This window comes from Urocitellus parryii, chromosome 2, assembly GCF_045843805.1.
Source record: "Urocitellus parryii isolate mUroPar1 chromosome 2, mUroPar1.hap1, whole genome shotgun sequence".
NCBI classification, from domain to species: Eukaryota; Metazoa; Chordata; class Mammalia; order Rodentia; family Sciuridae; genus Urocitellus; species Urocitellus parryii.
This window is the reverse complement of record NC_135532.1, coordinates 96,160,601-96,184,232: the sequence shown is the minus strand read 5'-3', so window position 1 is coordinate 96,184,232 and position 23,632 is coordinate 96,160,601.

Below are 23,632 nucleotides of genomic sequence, written 5' to 3'. Positions count from 1 at the left end.
ACCTTAGAAATTGATTTTTAGAAAGCTTGATTACACCTAATTCCAAGTCTGTCATTATGGTTTGAATTTACAATTCACTTTCTTCTTCAAAGTCCACCAAATCTTCAAATAAACACTTATAAAGTACCTCAGTTTTTCCAAGCATTAGCACATAGATGAACAAATAAACTCTAGAATTTTTACATCCAACAGGAGTGTAAATTGTATATATCTGATTAAAAACAGGGGAGAGAGTTTTGAAAGTGCCATCCATTACCCAAAGTAAAGCATGTGCTTATTTTTCTGTTAGATTTAGAGGTAAACATAAGAAGTCTATCTTCCTCAAATGTCAAATCTCTAACCAAGAGGAATTCGCCAATTTTTAAAACTTTATGTATGTATTGGTACTGGGGATTGAACCCAAAGATGTTTTACCACTATGCCACATCCCCAACCCTTTCTATTTTTTATTTTGAGACAGGGTTTCACTAAGTTGATTAGAGCCTAAATAATTGCAGGGGCTGAATTTGCAAACCTCCTGCCTCATCCTCCCAAGCCACTGGCTTCCAAGCCCAGCAACAATAGTTTATCATTTAACAAACACATTTTGTAGTGCTGGAGCAACCTCTATATGAGCAAGTGTCTTCAGAAATTTGCCAAACTTGCCGAATTTTTATTCTTGTTCAAAGAGCTTTTTTAAAAAACAAGCATGGTGCTATTTGTAAAGGGGCAGAAGTAGTACATCATTGAACAATTTGGCAATTATCCTGTGTGTACCACGGAAAATGTACAATTGCCTTCCCCAGAATTTGACTTTCTATTGCTCTTATATACCCTTTTTCCATGGGGAATATGGTTTTCAGGATTTCAACGGTTGGGATTATGGTGTTCATGATTGTGTCTTTTGGATTTTGATCAGCATCACTATTATTGTTAATTATTCTTGCTCTTTCAGTCTTGAGATTGAACTGGTATGAATTCATACCAGGTTTACATAGAGGACTGACTGCATGTACACACACACACACACACACACACACACACACACACACAAGGGTTAGGAGGCACACTTGTAATTCCTTTCTCTGTGTCCAGATCTTGGTTTGTATCACAATTTTCCTTGGAGAAATGGCCGGTCCAGCAGTGGGGCAGGAATATTCATGATGAGGCTATGAAGAGCTTTGAGCATCGTGTGATGTCTGAAAATAAGTAAGTTCACACTGCCCCCCAAAAGATAAAGGGAAATCACATTGATAGGAGTACTCAAAGGGACAAGGACACAGGAGCCTACTGAAAGCGTCCCTGATGGCCAAAGTTGAAATAATTTGAGTAATAAATTAAATGAGTACTGGATTATAATTCAAAGTAGAAAGTAAATAATTACATAAGAATACTGCAAATGAATAAGGAATTAGTAAATATATGAGGAAATGAATCTCCCATGTAGAAGAATCAGAAATAATGTATGTAGCTATCCTCTCCTCAATCTCCTTACACTTGTGTTTAAATAATGACTTCCAAAGAGTATGGTCTGGAGTCAGGAGGGTGGGTTATCCTAACTTTGTGGAGAAACTTGACAGGCGCTACCTTACCCAGGTGTTCCAGGTCAACACTGTTAGCACAAAATGACCAAGCTGGGTGCAAACTTCACGGGTCTTCAAAGCCTTTATTCATCTGATGGACACAATTTCCTGATGGAAAATGAGCCACTGGCCAAAGGAGGGATCTGTGTTTATGTATATTACACCGAGAGGTGACTTAATTATTGACGGAACATGTCTAGGCACTCAGGAAACGGGTGTGTGAGAATTTGAAATTTGTTTTTACTGGGCAATATTTTCACTTGGGGAAGAATCTCTTTCCCTTTGAGGTCCCATTGTACTGTCACTGGGAAAGGATTTATTTGGGAAAGATCCATGCTTTGGCTGATGGATATCTCCTTCCCAGGGATTGTCTTGTCACTGGGTAATGTTTGCTTCATTCCCAGGGATTCTCCTGTCACTGGGAAAGGATGTATTGGAAAGGATCAATGTTATTGTGTGGACTTCTTCCTTACTCCCTGTTCCCAGGCCACACTATTTTGGGGTTTGTCATTTTCCAAATCTTACAAACACCAACACTGATAAGTCATGCTGGGAGAGTTACCTTTGATGTAGTGTGTAATAAAGATGGAACTTTGGGCTGTGATCCTCCTCCCAAATGATAACTCCAATCTCATCGTGTAAAAAGCACCAAATCCCAGAGAGACCAGGTGTGCTGGTGCAGGCCTGTAATCCCAGTGGTGTGAGAAGCTGAGGCAGGAGGATCTCGAGTTGAAAGACAGCCTCAGCAACTTAGGGAGGACCTCAGTAACTCAGTGGGACTCCATCTCTAAATAGAAGGAGATGTGGCTTTGTGGTTAAGTGCCCCTGGGTTCAATCCCCAGTGTCAAATTTATTTTAAATCCCAGAAGAGGGCCACTCTACGAAATATCTGACCAGTGAAGGGTTGAAGGGTTATGGAAAATAATATTCTTACAAGATAGCTACCACCCCACTACACCCCACCATCACCACCCCCACCACCCCCATCCCCCCACCCCCCGGGAAAAACAGAGGGACAATGTGACTTGGGAGAAGGAGGGAAATTATCCAAACTTTAAACCTCTCCCAGTACATCCCTTCCCAGTAACAGTGGGCCCTAGGGAAAAAGCAAACTTTCATCCCTTCCCGGGTTCATCCCCAGCATCTCCACCAAAAGCAAACATTCACCCCTTCCCCACCCCAGTGGGTCCTGAAGGGAGGAGTTAATACTGAAATGCTGGACCCTTTCCCATTGCAGATGAGCCCTGGAGGGAGAAAAGCAAATAGTGAAGCTCTAGGTAACAGTGGGTCCCAGAGGAAGGAAGACAAGCAGTGAACGCAGAGTTGTGAGCTTTCCCAGTGACAATGAGTTCCAAGCTTTTACAACTGCCTTGCTGAGTTAAAATTTTAACCTGCACAACCAGGTCCCTGACTGTCCAAATGGCACATCTGCAGTCTCCAATGATTAATTCACCCTCATTGTAAACTATAAAACTCAGATTCCTTCTGTAACCTGGGGGCTGTTTCCATACACAGAAAATGAGCCCTCCCAGGCCTGATTGATTGACTCCACTGCAGAATAAAGGACAGCCTGCTGATCCAAGGTTTGCTTCCCGTCTACTGCCTTGTCATTTGTGTGCCATGTGCTTACAACCAGTATGCCTCAAAACTGGCAAGGTTATCATCTTGGACCATTAGGGCTATGGAAAAAAAAGACCATAGACTGGATGGCTCACAAACAACTAAAATTTATTTCCCAACAGTTCTGGAGGCTGGGCAGTCCAAGATCAAAGGCCTGTAGACTCAGTGTCTGGTGAGGGCCAGTTCTTGCTTCCCTGAAGACCATCTTTTGCTGAAGCCTCACAGTTTGGCAGGGGCAAGGGAGCTCCCTAGGGTCTCTTTTCTAAGACCGTTAGCCCTACCCATGAAGGCTCCACTCTGATGACCTCCTCATCCCCAGAAGGCCCCACTTCCTAATACCAACACACTGGGGGTCAAGTTTCAGCATATGAATTTGGGGAGGAGACAAATATCCCATCCATAGCCATGAAATGCAATGAAATTCTGAGAAACTGTCACATTAATAAAGAAGAGCCTAAGGAAACAAGACGCAGCTAAATAAAATGTGGTATCCTGGAGCAGAAAAAGGATATTAGATAAAAACTAAGGAAATGTGAATAAAGCATGAACTTTGGTTAATAATAATATATTCAAATTAATTCAATATTGTAAGAAATGCACCATATTAATGTAAGATGCTGCTAGAGGAAACTGGGTAGAGTATATGGGAACTCTCTGGACTATCTTACCACTTTTCCTGTTAAGTGTAAGTTACTGAAAACAAAGTTTACTTTTAAAATATCACGAGAAAAAATAAAAATAAAAAAATATCAGGAGCATGCAATCAGTAAACAGTAGACCGAAGAGAAGTTTACAGAACAAATGACCTGTTTTTTTCAATAAATGAATTACAAAGAGAAAAAAATGCTGAGATGTCCTAAAGGTAAGAGAAGTTGTTCAGTTATCAATGTAGGGCTGTTACTGGTGGAGTTCTTGGAGAGGGGGACCTTGACTCAGGACAAGTGGTGTCCTTGGTATATATAACCTGAAAGAATTTCAGCACGTGCCAGTCAAAGCACAGGCAGTCATTTTTTAGGAAAGCAGATACAGATTCAAGGGAGAATATGGCTACTTCCAGAGGAGACACCCCAGCCCCTTGGACTGGGGTGTTAATATCTATAGAGGGAGAGTAGCTAGGGGACTGGACTAAAGGGAGTCAGGAAGGAGTTATACAATTTTATGCCAATTTTCCTTGCGCTTGTGTGTTGCCCAATCATGCTACTTTCTGCAGGCAAGGATGGGCCAGGATGTGGGTTAAGGGCATGGGCTGGGTTGCTTACTGGAGTGCTTGTTCTACATTCAAAGGTTCAAGGATGTTTGAACCATTCTAACAGTTCTTTGGCTCCTTTGAGGCTCAGTATATCCTTCTTTTTCTGTATCTCCAAATCCTTTCTCAGGGCCAAACAAAAAAAATCTGCTCCACATTCCTAAACTTGTTACCCTTGACTCCAACCCCACAAGCATAACCATCAGAACTTTGAATGCCACTCAATCAAGGAGCAGCAAGTACTTCTCACAGATAGTTCTCCTATCCCAAAGCTCTCTTGGCTTTTTGTGATGCCACCCCTCTTATGTACGAGCAGTGCAGGGTCAATGAAAAGAATACTTGCCTTCCCTGACATTTATAAAAAATGCTCTTAGCTCTAGATCCAGGGAACATTTTCCAGCTGCTACTTAATAGGAACCTGTCCCAGGACCCTGTCTTCCTTTTGTCTATTTAGAATTTGTGATGGCTCAATAAGCTCTTTTACTTCAGAGATCCCATGGTCTCAGAGTTTTGGTTTAACAAAGCAACTGGGCCTTATTTGGATTCTGATTTGAACAAAGAAAAACACACAGTGGGGGATATGTGAATACTGATTGAATATTCATATACAGAAATTATTATTTGAGGTGCAATAATAGTACTGTGGTTATGTTTTTAAAGGTTTCTTTACCTTTTAAAGATACCTACTAAAATATTTATGATTAATGTGGTAAAAATAATCCAGCAGGACGATAGAGACTCAGAAAATAAATTTTTTAGAGCTGAGTTATGGGTCCCTTAAGGGCTTATTATGTTATTCTTTTATATAGTTTGATGCTTTCCATGGTAAAAAGTTAAAAATAGAAAGATCTTTGGCTTCTCAGGAAGGTAAAGGTAAAGGTTACAATTTACATTTGAATAATATTTTGCATTTCACAAAACCCTTTCATAGGATCCCTTTTGCTCTAGGAGAGGGAAAGAGAAGTAAGGGTCTAGTCTTATTTTTTAGGGAAGAAGAAGACAACAAACACCTACAGTCTCTTTTTTTGTTGTTGTATTTTTGTTTTTGTTTTTGTTCTTGGCACTATGCATTGAACTCAGGGGTGCTTTATCACTGAGCTACATCCCCAGTCCTTATTATTTTATTTATAAAGTTTTGAGACTGAGCCCCGACAAGTTGTGCAGGATGGCTTGAACTTGAGATCCTCCTGCAAAACTTGCAGTCTGTCAGATAATTTTATCCCATTCCATTTTTAACGCTCATACAATTTTCCAGGTGCTTCAAATTCAGGGCCAAATTTGAGAACCATTTGGGAGAGTGGGGAAAGGAGGTACCCCAGGAGAGAGCTACCAGCTGGAACCAGTTGGGGTTTAATCCCATGGAACTTCCTGTAAGGACAATCCACCTTGCAAGAAACAGTTTGATTGCTTCCAGTTTGGAGCTATCACAAAGAATACAAGTAAGCAAAGTCCCTGCCTCTACTACCAAAGCTCAGGGCAGGTAAATGCTTCTCTCTGGTCCTTGGTGCCAGAATGCAGGCTCATAGTGAATCGGGTACCCCCACCTAGGACATTGGTTTTGGAGAAGCTACCCAAAGTATATTATCAGAATTGATATATATATATATTGATCAGTATATGATCAATTCCACAGTAGCAAGCATGCAATGGATGGTGCCCACAGCATGACAGTGTACAGTAGCGAAAGCTCAGGAGGCAATATGACCTGACGCCTGCCCAGTTCTGTTCCCCATCTTCCTTTAAGATGGCAGGCATGCAGTACCTTTCCAATGAACTAAATTTCTGCATAAATAGACCAGGATCCATTTCTGTTATTCGAAACTAAGAACATGGAGGACAACAAATACTAGTCAGACAAATACAAACGAGTGATTAAAAACTGTGCTAAGTGAGAAGTCACATGGCTGAACTCAGTCTGGAAGGGCAGGGTCAGGGAATGCTTTCCTTAGGCAGTGACATTAAAAATACAAAAGACAGTTGGTGAGAAAAATGTGTGTGGGGAGGAGAAGAGGAGGCTAGAGGGACAGCGGCAGGTATAGAGGGGAGTGGAAACTGCTTTGCCAGGAAGCCTGCAATCAGAATGGCTTTCTTAGCCTTTGATGAGCTTTTGATGAATAACCTTTAAGGACCCAGGAAGATACTAAAGAGGACATGATAAAAATGCAGGTGAAACACCTCTATGGATTATTAGGATCCTTGGGGAGATGATATGGCAACATTGAGCGAAGCTTATGCCTAATAATAACAGATGGGCAATTCTTATCTAAAAGAAGTATGGAATCTCATGACTGAGGCCCCGACTGGAACTAAGGAAAGTTGGGGAACCGGGGTCTGTACTATACCCACACAGCCTCCACCCTTGCAGAACTGCACCTTCCCCAGAGCTTGATCTGCCAGTCACAGCTCTGCACTCACCAGGCCACTGTGAGGGTCAAGGACCCAAGCCTGTCCAGTCAGACCGCAGGATCCAGTGACCACAGGGAGGACCCCAAACAAACATGTGACCAAGACTCAAGTCAGTCTTTTCTTGGACTTTTCCATTTGGGGACAAACAACATATCTTCCCCCAACTCCACAAATTACCCCAGTATTCTTCCTGGGATAGGACCTGTATCCACCTCCGAATTCTTTTTTTTTTTTAATACTAATTCTTTTTTTTAATATTTACTTTTTAGTTATAGGTGGACACAATATCTTTATTTTATTTATGTGGTGCTGAGGATAGAACCCAGTGCCTCACACGTGCGAGGTAAGTGCTCTACCTCTGAGCTACATCTCCAGCCCTGAATTCTTTTTCTTTTTTGATTCTTTAGATTTATTTAGGCTGTTTTTTACAAACTTACGGGAAAAAAATAATATTTTCCTTCTTACTTTTTCTAAGCTAGTCATTTTATAACCATAGAATACAAATGTATTATAAGAGATTTAGAAAATATTTAAAAAAATTATAGAGCTAATCCTGAAATTTCTTTCTTTTATTATTTGGTGTCACAGAACATGGCATGTACTCTGTAATTTCAGGAAGGTGATAAAAGATTGGAGAGGACTTACTGAGTTTTTATAAGGCTCAATATGACTAGATAAATGCTTCCTGGGTCCCTAAAGGTAATTCTTTCTTTGAAGTTATATAAATCAATATTATCAATATTTGCCTTTTGAGAAAAATATGTTAATTATATTGTTGACCATGTTTTTTTTTTTTTTCTCTTTCTCTTCAGAACTGGGAATTGAACTCAGGAGTATTGTACATTCCTAGATCTTCTTTTCATTTTGTCCCTTATTTTGAGACAGTTTGAGTCATATCCCTTAGGCCCAGGCTGGCCCTAAGCTTGTAATCTTCCCACCTCAGCCGCCTGAGTAGCTGGGACAACAGGTGTTTGCCACCATACCTGGCTTGGGTTCTTTTTAAAATATACACTATGGAGATATAAGTATCCCTATCTCATAAGGTTGTTTTAAGGAAATATGTTAATCCTTGCAAAGAGCTTAGAATAGTCCTTGCACACAGCAAGCACCTCCCAAATGTTTGTTGTGGTCATCATCATCATTGGCTCTATTATTTTTAGATCCTAGGCATCCTTACTGACACCTTGACATTTACCTGTCTAACATGAAATAAATGTTAACCCCCTCCAATATTCTTCTGTCGATTATTTATCCCTGCATTTCCTATAGATTTTGCTGAACATAATCTGAGATTCATAATAATTTTAATTATTGGGGATTCCTAGATTAATTTAAAAATTCCAATGCTTTGAACATTGAATATTGATATTAATACAATGGTGATTGTTTTTTTTAAATTTAATTATCTGGCATTCCTTGCCCACCTTTTCATATCCAACCAGAATCCTATTGCTTTGGCATGCCCCTGGAAATACTAAAAAGTTTCAGGTTTTACTCCTTGAAGGATTGAAGAGGATTTACTGAGGTTTTATGAGGCCCAATATGACTATTCTGATAACTAAACATCTTAACTTCAAAAAACAAACTATTCATTTCTCCAGCACAACTGGCACATATTAATGTTTCTTCTCATACCTCCCTACTATCTCTGAGGGGAATGAGCTAGGATTTTGAGACTAGCATATTAATCAAATTATTCATTATTTTATTTTTACATTGTACACATTTGCTTTCTATTGGTTCCATTTATATTGTTTTACAGCCACACAATGATTAGCACTAGACGGGTAGATAATAGGTGGCATGGGTCACAACAAGCCCACTCACTAGAGCTCACACATTTCCCCCATTGATTAGTTCTTTACTGAAGTTTACCTTGAACATTGCTAAGACACAATTGAATAATTTTCCAGCAGAGTTTATGGGAAATGTCCATGCTTTTGCATTTGAGGTCAGGGTAGAAAAATGTGAAGTTTGTATCTGATTGTCCTACCCCTATAAATGTCCTTATAATGATAAATTTGCAAATTGTGCTGCTATAAACATTGATGTGGCTGTGTCATGTAGTATGCAGTTTTTAAATCCTTTGGGTGTAGTCCGAGGAGAGGTATAGCTGGGTCAAATGGTTTTTCCGTTCCCAGATTTCCAAAGAATCTCCATATTGCTTTCCATATTGGCTACACCAATCTGCAGTTCCACCAGCAATGAATGAGTGTGCTTTTCTCCCCACATCCTCGTCAACACTTATTGTCTTCATAATAGCTTCCATTCTGACTGGAGTGAGATGATACCTTAGAGTAGTTTTGATTTGTATTTCTCTAATTGTGAGAGATGATGAGCATTTTTTTCATATATTTGTTGATTGATTGTATGTCCTTGGCTCATTTATTGATTGGATTATTTTTATGGCATATGCAGGCAAATGGATGGTGTTGGAGAAAATAAATGCTAAGTGAAGTTAGCCAATTTCCCAAAAATAAATGCTGAATGTTTTTTCTGATATAAGGTGACTGACCCATAATGGGGTGGGGAGGGGGAGCATGGGAAGAATAGACGAACTCTAGATAGGGCAGAAGGGTGGGAGGGGAATGGATGGGGCAGGGTATTAGCAAGAATGGTGGAATGTGATGGACATCATTATCCAAAGTACATGTATGAAGACCTGAATTGGTGTGAACATACTTTATATACAGAGAATTGAAAAATTGTGCTGTATATGTGTAATAAGAATTATAATGCATTCCACTGTCATGTATTTAAAAAATAAAATCAATTAAATATTTTTAAAAAGAATGATAAATTTGCCTTGTTGTTATAGTTTTGATCTTAAATGTCCTCTAAAAGTTCATGTGGTAAAGGTCTGGTCCTTGGATAGTGGTCCATTTTAGGAGGTGGGGTCTGACTGGAGGAAGTAGATCTCTGCGGGGTGCACACCCAAAGGGTGGATTGCACCCTGGCCCTTCCTCCTCTTCCCTGACTCTCTTTAATCTCTCTGCTTCCTGGCTGCCATGAGGTGAGAAGCTTTGCTCTAGTACGTGCTCCCCATCCATGATGTTCCACATCGCCAGAGGCACAAAGTTATGATGTCAAGTCACCACACACTGAAACTTCTGAAAAAAAAATGTCAAAATAAATCCTTCCTCCTTTTATTTTATTTTTTTTCAGGTATTCTGTCAAAGCAAAGTAAAGGTGTCTAATACAACTGTCAACTGTATTCCCCTAAACAATGACTATTGTAGCCTCCGAGTGTAGGCTCTTTCAGTCTAGGAAAGTATTACTCTTGGCTATGCTGAAGTATTGTTTCTCCCACGTGTGTCCTTCCTATTACTATCAATTATTAGTGGCTGACTTTCCACAATCAGATGATGATGATGATGATGATGATGATGATTACTAGAGACTGAACCCGGGGTGACCAACCACTGAGCTACATCCCCAGCCTTACATCCCTTAATGGCTGAGGCTGAACTGCTATTTGAAATAGTCCAGAGTAGCTGGAATTAGAGGCACGCATCATCATGCCCACCACTATCTGACCTCTATTTCCACCACGTCCTCTGCTCACTTCCATTGTTTTATACTTTTTCTTAGGGTGTCGTCTGCATGCATCATCTCTTCTTCCTCACATCCCAGTCTCCACACCTTCCTTAAATTCCTGAGCAATTGCTTCTGTGCCCTGGAATAATTCTTCCAGAGAATTCTCTTCATCACGGACATCCAATGTTTGCTTCCTGTCCAATGTTGAACCATGTGGGAAAAGACCTAATGTTGTTACCTCTTTATGGATTTTGACTGGAAGCAATTTTTCCACTCTTTTGATCTCAAACACAAGGTCATTCACCCTTTCTCTCCTTCCTGTTCAACAGGTCTTTGCCTCAACACACCCTAGAATCAGGGCTGGATACCAGGATGTTGAAATCTACCTGGTCTTTCCTTTCAGAAGCATGGGGTAGATTTAAAGGGGGACAACAGTCCTTCTGGGGACTTCTCATTCTGGGGGGCCTCTTGATAATTGTTGAATCCCCAGAAATGCTTGCCATGCTGAATGGCAGGACAATGTGCTTGGCCATTGCAGGGCAGAGGAGGAGAGCCTGTGCTGGGCCCTGGGTGGGGCTGGCACATTGGGGAGGACCTAGGCACACAGAGTCCACGGGCCCTGGAGGTGATGGGTAAGGAGTTTCCTTGCGTGTTTCACATCCTTCCCTGGGCCCTTCACCACTGTCGCGTTTCTCGTGTGTCTGAGCAATTGTGAGTGGGGCTGAGGGTGTGCTTGCCCCTGCCCACATGGTCTCTGCCAGACTGTCCACCACTGAGGGAGCAAGAACTGCCACATTCCTCTGCCTCAGTACTGTGTTTTAAACTGAACGCCCTGCCTACTGCTCTTCTGTCCTCCGGAGGTGAGCAATTAAATCAATCCAGCATGGTTTAATTTGCCAACCGTGAATGTTATCACAGATGGACTGCAATACCCCCATTTTTGCAACCTGTACCCCTCTTTTCCAGTCTGTTTAAGGTACAGGGCTTAAATGTTTTCTGTGCAATGAACTCACAGACACCCTGCCTTCCACTCTCACTCACCGGTCTTGTCTGCTTCACTCAGCCTTCCCCACAGCCCAGGTGGCTGCAGAAGGAGACAGTCATTCTTTCCCCCAAATGTGTCAGCCCAGAAGCAGCAGAAGCACTTAACTCAGGAGGAGGTGCAACCCCACAGTGTGTTCTCTGCCCCAGCAGCCAGCACGCTCCAGGGAAAAGACAGTGTTGACAGGTGGAAACACCTGGATGATTATGCTGAGAGAGGCAGGCATGTGTGTGGTGGGGGTTGAGAGGGGGGGGCTCTCACCTTCTCAGAAACAACCTGTGCTAAGAAGCAAGAGGGAACCAGCATCCTGTGCTGATCCTATGCTGGCTGCATCTCTCCAAAGCTCATGCCCAGTGTCACCTCCATTAACCCTCACCCCAGGTTCCACAGCCCAACACTTCAGATAAGGAAAAGAGGTCAAGAGCTGGGCTGAAAGTCCTCCCAGCAGTTAGCAGAGGACATAGGTGGTGGGGGTGGGAGTGTTGCACAGAGCCTCCATCTTCTGTCCACCACACAGGGTTGGACTGAGAAGGGCCAGGGAACACCTGCGTGGCAGCCATTCCTGGCTTATTCAGCTCTCAGCGGGATGGGAGTAGGTGAGAGGAGGAGAAATGCAGAGTCTGGGCCAGCCTGTCCTCCCTCTTGTCCATCTGCACACTGCTGGGAACAGGCCACTGAAATGAAGTCAAAGCACAATCGACCACTTTTATGATGGCTGGTGGGGAAGTCACCTGCTGACTGGGCGGGTTTGTTTGCTGGAGAATTCAGAGAGTTATGGACACCTCCCCTCACCCTCTCCAGGGACCAAAGGAAGTTTAATTTAAGTAAGCGGTGGATAAAAAAATCTGCCCAGGAGGCACAAGGAGCCTGTCAGTCAAGTCAAGCAGAGTAAGAAGAATTTGTGAAGGATCGAAAAAATTGTTCATGACATCGGTCCAGATTTGATCTGAAGATGAGTTCTGGGAGCCACCACGTACGAACCAGCACCAAGCTGAGGTGTCTGTTAGTGGAGCGACTATGGGTGAGTTTCTCTGGTCTCTCTCAGCCTCAGGGTCCCCCCTCCCTTGCAGAGGTGATGAGGCCTGGTGGTATCAGGCACAGATAAAGCTGGTCCAGCCTGGGGCCCTGGAGGCACTCACAGGGCCCTGTCTCTGTCGCCCACCCCCCTCAGAGTTTACTTTGGATACAAGGTGACAAAAGCAACAGGTGAGGATAACATGACAGAGTAATTAACCCTTTCAGGAGCTACTGGATCTTTGCAGCTGCTCCCCATCACACTCCCCCAAATGTCAAAGGACAACACCTGCCACTGGGTCCCACATGGCTCTGAAGTGCACTTCCAGACCACTTTCCACTCTGATCCTCCAGTGCCCCTTTCCTGGGAGACTCTGTCCTGACATGCCCACTTGTACCTCCTGGCAGCTGGCGCTGGCCTTGTGGTCACTGTCTTGGTCACTGAGGCTTCTGGCTCTTGACTCACACCATCCTCTCCAGCATCTGCCAGTGTCTGGCCTCCTCACCTGTTTGGGGGCTCATTTCACCCTCTGGTCTCACTGGCTCTTGCTAACCACAACGTGTCTTGGCCTGGACCCCAACTTTACCTAAGATTGCCCCACCCCTCAATGTACAGAATATTCATCTCTGGCTCAGATACACCTTCAACTCCACCCTCACCATCCTGGGGTGTCTATCTCATCACAACTTCTAATTTTCTATTCACTCTGATGTCAACTGCTCTGTTCTTTTCTTGTTTTATCCAGATTAAACCCTGGATCCCACACTCATCATTATTTCTCATCTGCCTTCATCTCAACTGCCTCCCCTCTCTCCCTGTCTTTTACTGCCCTGCAAAACTCCAACTCTGCAGTCTCTCTCTCAACCTCTAAACACTACTGAGGGAGAAGGGTGCTCAGCACCCCATCATGCATGTACTCAGCCCAGGGCCTAGTTTCCCCTCTAGCAGACCACCTCACAGCTCGCCCTTGCCCTGCCATTCTGCTGTGTCCCATCAGCTTGCTCCTGAGAGGAATGGGTACTTCATGCCCTCCAGGATCATCCTCACCATGTTGAGTGGATGGTCTGACTCATTTCATCAAAGAGATTGAAACTCCTTTATCATCCCACCCCTAATTTGGCCATTCTAACCCTTTCTATTTTCCCACATTCTCTTTCTGAACCTTTCTAGGCTGCAGGACTCTCTTCCTATTCAATGTCATTCCTCCTCCTCTCCGTGGACTGTGTCACTTCAAGAAGCTCCCCCAACTTCCATCCTGTCTTTATTAACCCACTTTCTGCTGTTGTACTAAAATACCTGAACGTGGTACTTTACCATGACCAGAAGTTTATTTAGGCACATTTGGGAAGCTAACATCCCAGGTTGGGTAGCTCTATGGATCTGTTCTTTTCTGAGGACCATTTTCTGGGCCACAACATGGCAGAGTGGAAACCAAACTCACCCTATGCAAAAGAGGCCAAGCAGGTGGGAAGGCCTTGCTTCATAAAAACTCACTCTTGTGTGGTCACCCCCCAGTGGCCTTACTACTTCCTACTAGGTCTGGCCTCAATACTTCCACAGTGAGAACCAAACTTCTGGCACACAACCCCTTTGGAAACAAACCACATCAAAACTACAGAAAATGACATCATCCAGTTTGATGAAATTTGTATACCCTTTTTAATAAAGATGACTCACAAATGTCTTAGTCTGCCTGAAATGGATAATTTGATCCTATTCTCTGAGGAACCTACTTCCCCACTGCTATGTTATGAACGTCCCCACCAAAACTCATGTTGAAATTTAATCCTCATGTGAGGTATTAACAGGCAAGATCAGGTGGGATTTTTAAAGAGGTTACCAGGTCATGAGGGATTAATTCATTCATAGATTAATGGATTAATGAGGAATTGTTGAATTTTTAGAAATAAAAGCAACTTATCTCTGGATTCTCTGCAGAGTCCCCACCTGCAAGAGAACCCTTACCAGATGCAAAGTGAATGTCAGACCATGCCCTTGGACTTCAAGAACTGTGAATGAAATAGAGTTGTTTCTATGTAAATTACCTAGAAGTGTACTATGATATCTCCCCAGCAGTCTCTCTCTTCATTCACAGCTTGAATGCCTCAAGACATACATTTAAAGTCATCCCTGAGCACCCCTCTTCCCTCACCCCATCTTCCCACAACCAGTCCATCAGTAGGCCATGCCAATGATACCACCTTGGCCACTCTCCAATGCGCCCACTTCCTTTCACATCCACTGCCCTCACTCTGGTGCCGGTCATCACCCTCTACTGTGGATACCTACTCTGTCTCCTCCTTCCTCTCCTGTCCCCGTCCAGTCCACAGCAGAAGAAGTGGTTTCCTTCAAACATACACCAGGCCCCTCACTCTGACCTGAAGGCTTTGTACTGTCTGACTCCAACCTAGTTATCCTGCTGTAGTTCTCTTTTACTTTTGTCTAAGGATACCTTTTTTCTCCCTAGACCATTTTAATCAGTAGAGTTGTATACAAATTCTTTGCTACTTCTCTGCTTGGTCCCTCACTCCCCCTTCAAGAAATAGCACCTAATCCCCTTACCTTTGAATGTTGGCTGACTTTAAATGATCTGCTTGATCAACCATGTAGCAAAAGTTACACTGTCCAATTTCCAAGGCCAGATCTCAGTCCCCAGAATACTTCTCCGGGTGTCATGACTCACCAAGTGGGGATTTCATCTACCTAGACTATGGTGCTAAGGACACATACAGGAATTTGGGTCCCACTCAGCCCAGGCTTCCCATCATCCCTGCCAAGGTGCCAGACCTCTAACTGAAGGTACCTGAGATACTGCAGACAGGCCTTATGTGCCAGCTCAATACCATCAGGCCTGTTCAAGATCTGCATCACAGTCATGTGGAGCAGGTACCCAAAGGGCCCCCTGGAAATTTCTGGTCCATAATATCTTGAATTATAATGAAATGGTTATTACTTTAAACATTAAATTTTGGGACGCTTTGCCAAGATTTTCCTCCCTCACAGCCTTGACACATGCTTCTCTCTGGAAAACACTTATCATATTCCTATTTAACTACTTCCTTCTTTTCCTTCAGATTAAATATTCTCCAATGAGTGCCCTTCCAGACTGGCTCAACTAATAGTTAAAAATACCCAAATGGGACTCATCAGTTTCTTATTTTTTCACATGTGAACACTTAACAGGTACATAGACATCACAGTTCATATTATTGATCTTACCTCCCCTCTGTGCTGGGGGTTAATAAACGACATTGCCAAACAAAGAACTCAACATAATGGCTTCAAGAAAGCTCATCAACTATCAAAAAAATAAAGATGTGCAATTATTGAAAATCAGGAAAACAATAAATTGCCCAAAATACAAATATAAGAGAGATGTTGAAATTATTAACACACACATGCTATGGAGCTGAATTACACAATGAATGAAATGATAAATGAAAGGAAGTGCTATTTTTAGTTCATTTTCTGTTGTTAGAATAGTTGAGACTGGATAATTTATTTTTTGGCATTTAAAAAAATTGTGTCGATTTTATTGAGGTACAATTAACATACAGTAAGATTTTCCTTTGTGTGTGTGTGTGTGTGTGTGTGTGTGTGGTGCTGGGGATTGAATCTTGTGCATGTGAGGCAAGCACTCTACCAACTGAGCTATATCTCCAGCCTGAGACTGGAAAATTTATTAAAAAGACAGAGAGAGAGAGAGAGAGAGAGAGAGAGAGAGAGAGAGAGAGAGAGAGAGAATGAATATGAATTTATTTTGGCTCATGATTCTGGAGGCTACAAAGCATAAGACCATGGCACTGGCATCTGCTCCACTTAGATGCAGCCTCATGCTGCACTGTCATACAGAAAGCAGGGCAAAGAAGTGCATCCATTAGAAAGACAAAACATGAGGAGTGGCTTACTTTATACTGGCCCACTCCTGTGGTGACTATGCCAGTCCCATTAGAACTGCATTGATCTCTTTTAATGACAAATTACCTCTTAAAGTTCCCATCTCTTCTCGATACCATCACATTGGGAATTAAATTTCAACATGAGTTTTAAAGGGGACAAACCTTATTTGAAACCAGGGTTCACAGAAGTCTTCAAGCAGAAGAAAGTTTTTCTGCGAATTCAAAGACAAGTTTTTTGAAAGCACAGAAGAAAAACATGAGTAAAAAGAAATGAAGACACCTTACAAGGTTTATGGGACAGCATCAAAAGAACAAATGTGTTATAACAGTCAAGAGGAAGAGGGGAAAAGATGAAGGGGAAGAAAGTTTATTTAAAGAAGTAGAAATATAAAACTATCCAATCTAGGAAAACCTATAAATATCTACGAAAAGGAAGATCAAAGATCTTCAATCAGGAAATATTATTCAGCATAAGGAGAAATTAAATTATGGCACTTCCTGGTAAATGGATGGAACTGGAGACTATCATACTAAGTGAAATAAGTCAATCCCAAAAAACCAAATGCCAAATGTTCTCTCTAATATTCAGATACTGACTCACAATAAGGGGATGGTGGTAGGGAAGAGAAGGAGGATGTAGAGAATGAAGGGGGATGGGAATAGGAAAGAGAATAAATTGGACATCAATTTCCTATGTGCATATATGATTACAGGACCAATGTAATTCTACATCATGTACAACCAGAAGAATGAGAAGTTGTACTCCATATATGTATAATATGTCAAAATACATTCTATTGTCATTTATAACTAATAAGAACAAATAAAAAATAAAAATAAAAAGATTCTCAATACGATTCAATGCAAACAAGAATATGCCAAGACATATTAAAATCAAACTGTCAAATGCCAAATAGAAAGAGAGCACCCCCAAAGCAGCAAAAGAAATATAATATATAAGGGAACTCCAAAAACATTGGCAGAAGATTTTCAGCAGAAACTTACAGGCCAGGAGAGAGTGGAATGATATATTCTGAGGGCAGAAAGAAATAGACTTTCGGCAATACCAGGAAAGATGTCCCTCAGAAATGAAGGAAAGATAGAGACTTTCTTATATAAGTAGAAGTGAGGAAGTTCATTACTTTCTGGCCTGTTTGAAATATCTTCAGTTCAAGCCAAAAGTGAAGGATGATTATTAGTAACACAAAAATATATGAAATGTAAAAACTCACTGCAAAAAGCAGACACTTAGTCAAGTTCAGAATATTTTAACATTGTTACGATCGTGTGTAAATCACTATGTCTTTAGGTTAAAGTTTGAAAGACAAAAACTATTACAAGTAATAATATCTGCAATTTATTAAAGAACATACAATACAAAAAAAGGTAGACTGTGACATTAAAAACATCAAAAAGGGATGGATTAAAAGTGTAGAACTTTTGTATCTGATAAAGTAAGGCTGTCATCAGCTTAAAGTAGCCTTTTATGAGATATTTTACATATGCCTCATGGTAATCACAAAGCAAAATGATAACAAGAAAATCAGGAAAATCACCTAATCACAAAGGAACAAAAGAGCTATGAAAGAACAAGAAAGCAATGAACAAACTGGCAAGAATAATTTCTTACCTATCAATAATTACCTTAATTAAATTCTCCAATCAAGACAGAGTGGTTGAGGGCTGGGGATGTGGCTCAAGCGGTAGTGTGCTTGCCTGGTATGAGTGCGGCCCGGGTTTGATCCTCAGCACCACATACAAAAAAAGATGTTGTGTCTACTGAGAACTGAAAAATAAATATTAAAAAATTCTCTCTCTCTCTCTCTCTCTTAAAAAAAAAAGACAGAGTGGTTGAATAGATTTAAAAAACAAGATCCAACTATATACTACCTACAAAAGACTCACTTTGTTCTTAAGGGCACAGATACATGGAAAGTGAGGGGATGAGAAAAGATATTCCATGCAAATGGAAGCCAAAAGAAAGCAGGAGTAGGTACATAGATATCAGATAACATAGCTGACAAAGCTTTAGCTAGATTAAGAGAAATTAACTCAAATTAATAAAATCAGGGTGAAAGAGGAGATATTAAAACTGATATCTGAGGAATACAAAACATCCCAACAGGCTATAACAAATAACTGCTTGCCAACAAATTATTTAAAATAAAAAACTGGGCTAGGAATGCAGTTCAGAAGTAGAACACATGTTTAGCATATGCAAGGCCCTGGGTTTGATCCTTATTACCATAAATAAATAAATAAATAAAGTGAAATTAAAGACTATAAGTCATAAGAAATTGGCCAATTCATCAAGAGGATATAGTAATTATAAATACATATGCACTCAATATCAGAGCATCTAAACACAGCAAATACTAAGTGATCTCAAGGGAGAAGTTGACAGTAAAACAAAAATAAGGGGCTTAAATACCCCACTTTCACCAATGGACAAATCATACAGACAGTAAATCAGGAAGGAAACACTGGACTTATACTACACTTTAGACTAAATGGGCTTATTAGACATACACAGAACATCCCATTCCAGTAACAGCATCATACACATTATTCTCAAGAAATACACAAAACACTCTTCAGGGCAGATCTTATGATAGACCACAAACCAGTCAACAAATTTAAGAAAACTGAAATCTTATCAAGTATTTCTTCTAGCCACAATGGCATGAAGCTAGAAATTGATAATAGGACAAGTTTCAGAAAATTCACAGATCCCTGGGAATGAAACATGTTTCTGTACAACCAATGGGTCAAAGAAGAAATTAAAAGGGAAATTTTAAAATATCTTGAAACAAGTCAAAATGAACACAAAATGTATCAAAATCTATAAGATGCAACAAAAGCAGACCTAGGAGGTAAGTCAATAGGAGTAAATGCCTACATCGAAAAATAAGAAATATCTTCAATAACAACCTCCAGGAACTAGAAAAAGAACAAACTAAGGTCAAAGTTAGTATAAGGAAAGAAATAATACAGATCAGAGAAGAAATAAAGCTAGAAAAAGAATTAATGGCACTGAGTCAGTTTTTGAAAAAAAAAATAAATTGTCAAAGCTTTAGCTAGATTAAGAGAAATTAACTCAAAGCTTTAACTAGATTAAGAGAAATTAACTCAAATTAATAAAATCGGGGTGAAAGAGGAGATATTAGAACTGATAATCGAGGAATACAAAACATCCAAACAGGCTATAACGAATAATTGTTTGCCAAAAAATTGAATAGAAATCGATGAAATTCTAGACACATACAACTTACAAAAACTGAATCATGAAGAAAAAATCTGACAGACCACTAATAAGTAAGATTGAATCAGTTATAAAGTTTTTCTCTTTCTTATCAAAGAAAAACTTATGCTTCACTACTAATTCTGCCAGACATTGAAAGAAGAATTAATATAAATTCATCCAAAACTCTTCCAAAAATAATCAAAGAATAAATAATTCCAGATTAATTTTTTTTAGTTGTTGAAGGACATTTGTTTTATTCATTTATATGTGGTGCTGAGAATCGAACACAGTGCCTTGCACATGGTAGTTAAGCACTCTGCTACATAACCCCAGCCCCTAGATTAATTTTTTAAGGACATCATTACCCTGATACCAAAGCCAGACATGGACAGTATAAAAAAACTATAGACCAATATCCCTGATGAACACAGATGCAAAAATCCTCAATAAGATGGTAGCAAATTGAATTTACCAGCATATAAAAAGGATCGTTTACCATGACCAAGCAAGATTTATCCCAAGGATGCATTGATGTTTAAAAATGTACAAATCAATAAATGTGATATACCATGTTAACAGAATAAAAGGGAAAAATTATTCCAATAATTGCAGAGAAAAAATTGGCAAAATTCAACATGTTTTGATGGTAGAAACTTTCAACAAATTAGGGATCGAAAAACTGTACATAAACCCAGTAAAGTCCATATATAACCAATAGATAGCTGATATCAGTGAAAACTGAAATCTTTTCCTCTAGGATCTGAAATAAAATAAAAATGCCCATTTAACATAACACTGGAAGCACTATCCAGAGAAAATAGGCAAGAGAAAGAAATTAAAGGTACTCAAATTGGAAGGAAGAAGTTAAATTGTCCTTGTTTGCAAGTCACATTATTTTATATCTAATAGTACTTATAGACTAATAGAAAATTCAGGGGCTGGGGTTGTGGCTCAGTGGTAGAATGCTTGCGTAGCATGTGTGGGGAACTGTGTTTGATCCTCAGCACCACATTAAAGAAATAAAATAGAAATTCATTGGATTAGACAAAGGGGAATGAAGAGAAGGGAGGAGGGATTGAAATAAGAAAGACAGTAGAATGAATCAAATATAACTACTTTCTTATTTTCATATATGAATACATGATCAGTGAAACTCCACATCATGTACAACTATAAGAATGGGATTCTAATTAGAACAAGTTATATTCCATGTCAAAATACACTCTACTGTCATGTATATCTAAAAATACAAAAAATTAAAGGAAAAAAATAAAAATAAAATAAAGTTCTTTAAAAATAAGGCATGGTGCTAGGGTTGTGGCTCAATGGCAGAGCGCTTGCCTAGCACATGCGAGGCCCTAGGTTCAATTCTCAGCACCACACAAAAATAAAGTAAAGGTATTGTGTCCAACTACAACTCTAAAATAAGATAAAAAATTTAAAAAATAAGGCAAAACAATGGTTTTTAAAAGTTCAGTAAATTTTTAGATTAAAAAGTTAACAAAAATAAGAAGCATTCCTATGCACTGATGACAAACTATCTGAAAAAGAAATAAAAAGAACAATCCCATTTACAATAACTACAAACTGAAAATATTTAGAAATAAGTTTAACCAAGAAGGTAGAAAGACCTATTCATCAAAACTATAAAACACTGATGATTATAATTGAAGCTGACATGAATAAATGGAAAGAGATCCCAGGATCACAGATTGGAAGAATCAACATTTAAATGTTCATATGCTGAAAACGATCTACAGATTCAATGTAATCCCTATCAAAATTCCAATGACATTTCACAGAAATAAGACAATTCTAAAATGTGTATGGACCCACAAAAGATCCTGAATAGCCAAAGCAATCTTGAGCAAACAAGCAAAGTGGGAGATATCACAACAGTTGACTTAAAAATATACTACAAAGTGACAGTAATCGAAACAACATGGAACTGGCACAAACGTGTGTGGATGGATCAACAGAACAGAATGGAGAGCCCAGAAGCAAATACATTCATTTACAGTCAAATGATTTTCAACAAGATGCAAATAACACACAAAAAGGGAAAGAAGACTCTTCAATAAATGATGTTGGGACAACTGCATAACCACATGCAAATATGTCCCAGTAGTTCAGGAGGCTGAGGCAGGAGGATCATGAGTTCAAAGCCAGCCTCAGCAAAGCCAAGGTGCTAAGCAGCTCAGTGAGACCCTGTCTCTAAATAAAAATACAAAAAAAGGGCTAGGGATTGCCGCAGTCTGGCTGGGCACAAATCACGAGCCACTGAAGCAAGAACAGACTTTATTTTTTTACTGCAAGAAAAAAACCTCACATACGCTCCTGGGGAATCCTCCCGAAAGCCACGAGGCTCCTGCAGGAACTCCCCGCTGGAAATCTCTCCCCGGAAAATCCTCCTCTTGCACTTCGCCAACCAATGGGAACTCCCGGGGAATCCCCGTGAGAACTAAAAATAGCACGAGAACTCAAAAATAGCGCTAGAACTCAAAAGTAGTGGCAGAGGCGGATATTAACACCTTGCCTGTCAATCAATACTGTTGGCAAAATGCCAGGGGCCATACAGACTCGGCTGTGGCTCTCAGCAAGGGATGTGGTTGAGTGCCCCTGAGTTCAATCCTGGGTATCCCCCCAAACAAAAAAAGAATGAAATTATATCTTTTATCTCACCCCAAATTAAAAACAAACTCAAAATGGATTATAGATGTAAACATGGAACAAAACTATAAAACTACTGGGAGAAAATAAAGGAGGAAAGCTCCAGTAATTATTTTTTAATATGGCCTAAACATTACAAGCAACAAAGGCAAAAATAGAGAAATAGAATTGTATCGAACAAAAAAGTTTCTGTATAGTAAACCATAAATGGTGAATGGATATTCTACAGAATGGTAAAAATATTTGTAAACCAAACATCTGATAGAGAATTAATATCCAAAATGCAAAAGAACCAAACTCAATAGCAAGGTAACAGCTTGATTAAAAATTGGACAAAGAGCCTATCAGACATTTCTCAGGAGAAGACATACAAATGGCCAATGTGTATAGGAAAAAACACTAAACATCACTAATTATCAGGGAAATGTAATTTAAAATCATAATGAGCCACCGCCTCATACCTGTTAGAATGGTTATTATGGAAAAGTCAAAAGACAAGAGTGGAGAGGAGAGAACCCTGGAACACCATTGGTGGGAATATAAATTAGTACAGTCACTATGGAAGACGGTATGGAGATTCCTAAAAGGATTAAAAATAAGCTTACCATAAGATCCAACAATCCCACTGCTACATATATATTCAAAGGAAAGAAAATCAGAATGTGGAAGAGATTTTTGCCTTCCCAAGTGCATTGTAGCATTGTTCACAATAGTCAAGATGTGGAAAGTACCGCATGTTCTCTCTTATATGAGCTATCTAAAAAAATGAAACTCAAGAGAACAGAATTCTGGTTACCAGGGACTGGGGTGGACTGCAGAGTTCTTGGTCAAAGGATAAAAAATTTAATTTACAAGTAATAAATTCAAGGGGTAGATTCACATCATCCTGACCATAGTTAATAAACAAGGTAGTGTGTTCTTTAAAATTGCTGAGTACATTTTAAGAATTCTTGCCACACAAAGAAATGTCCAGTATATGAGGTAATGCATATGTTCATTAGCTCCCTTTAGCCATTCCACAATGTACACATACTTTTAAAATGACTTGTTGTATGTGATATACAATATATGTTGTATGTGATTAAGAAAAAAGACTTTGGCTGGGTGAGGTGGCACATGCCCATAATCCTAGTGGCTCAGGAGGCTGGGACAGGAGGATTGCTAGTTCAAAGCCAAACTCAGCAATGACCAGGTGCTAAGCAACTCACTAAGACCCTGTCTCTAAATAAAATACAAAATAGGGCTGGGCATGTGGCTTAGTGGTCGAATGCCTCTGAGTTCAATTCCCCCGTACCCCCCAAAATAAAAGAAAAAAATAAAAAAAGTTGACCCTGTTCTGGAGACTTGAAGAGCTAGAGCAATGGATTTCTGTACCTTTTGCTATACTTGGC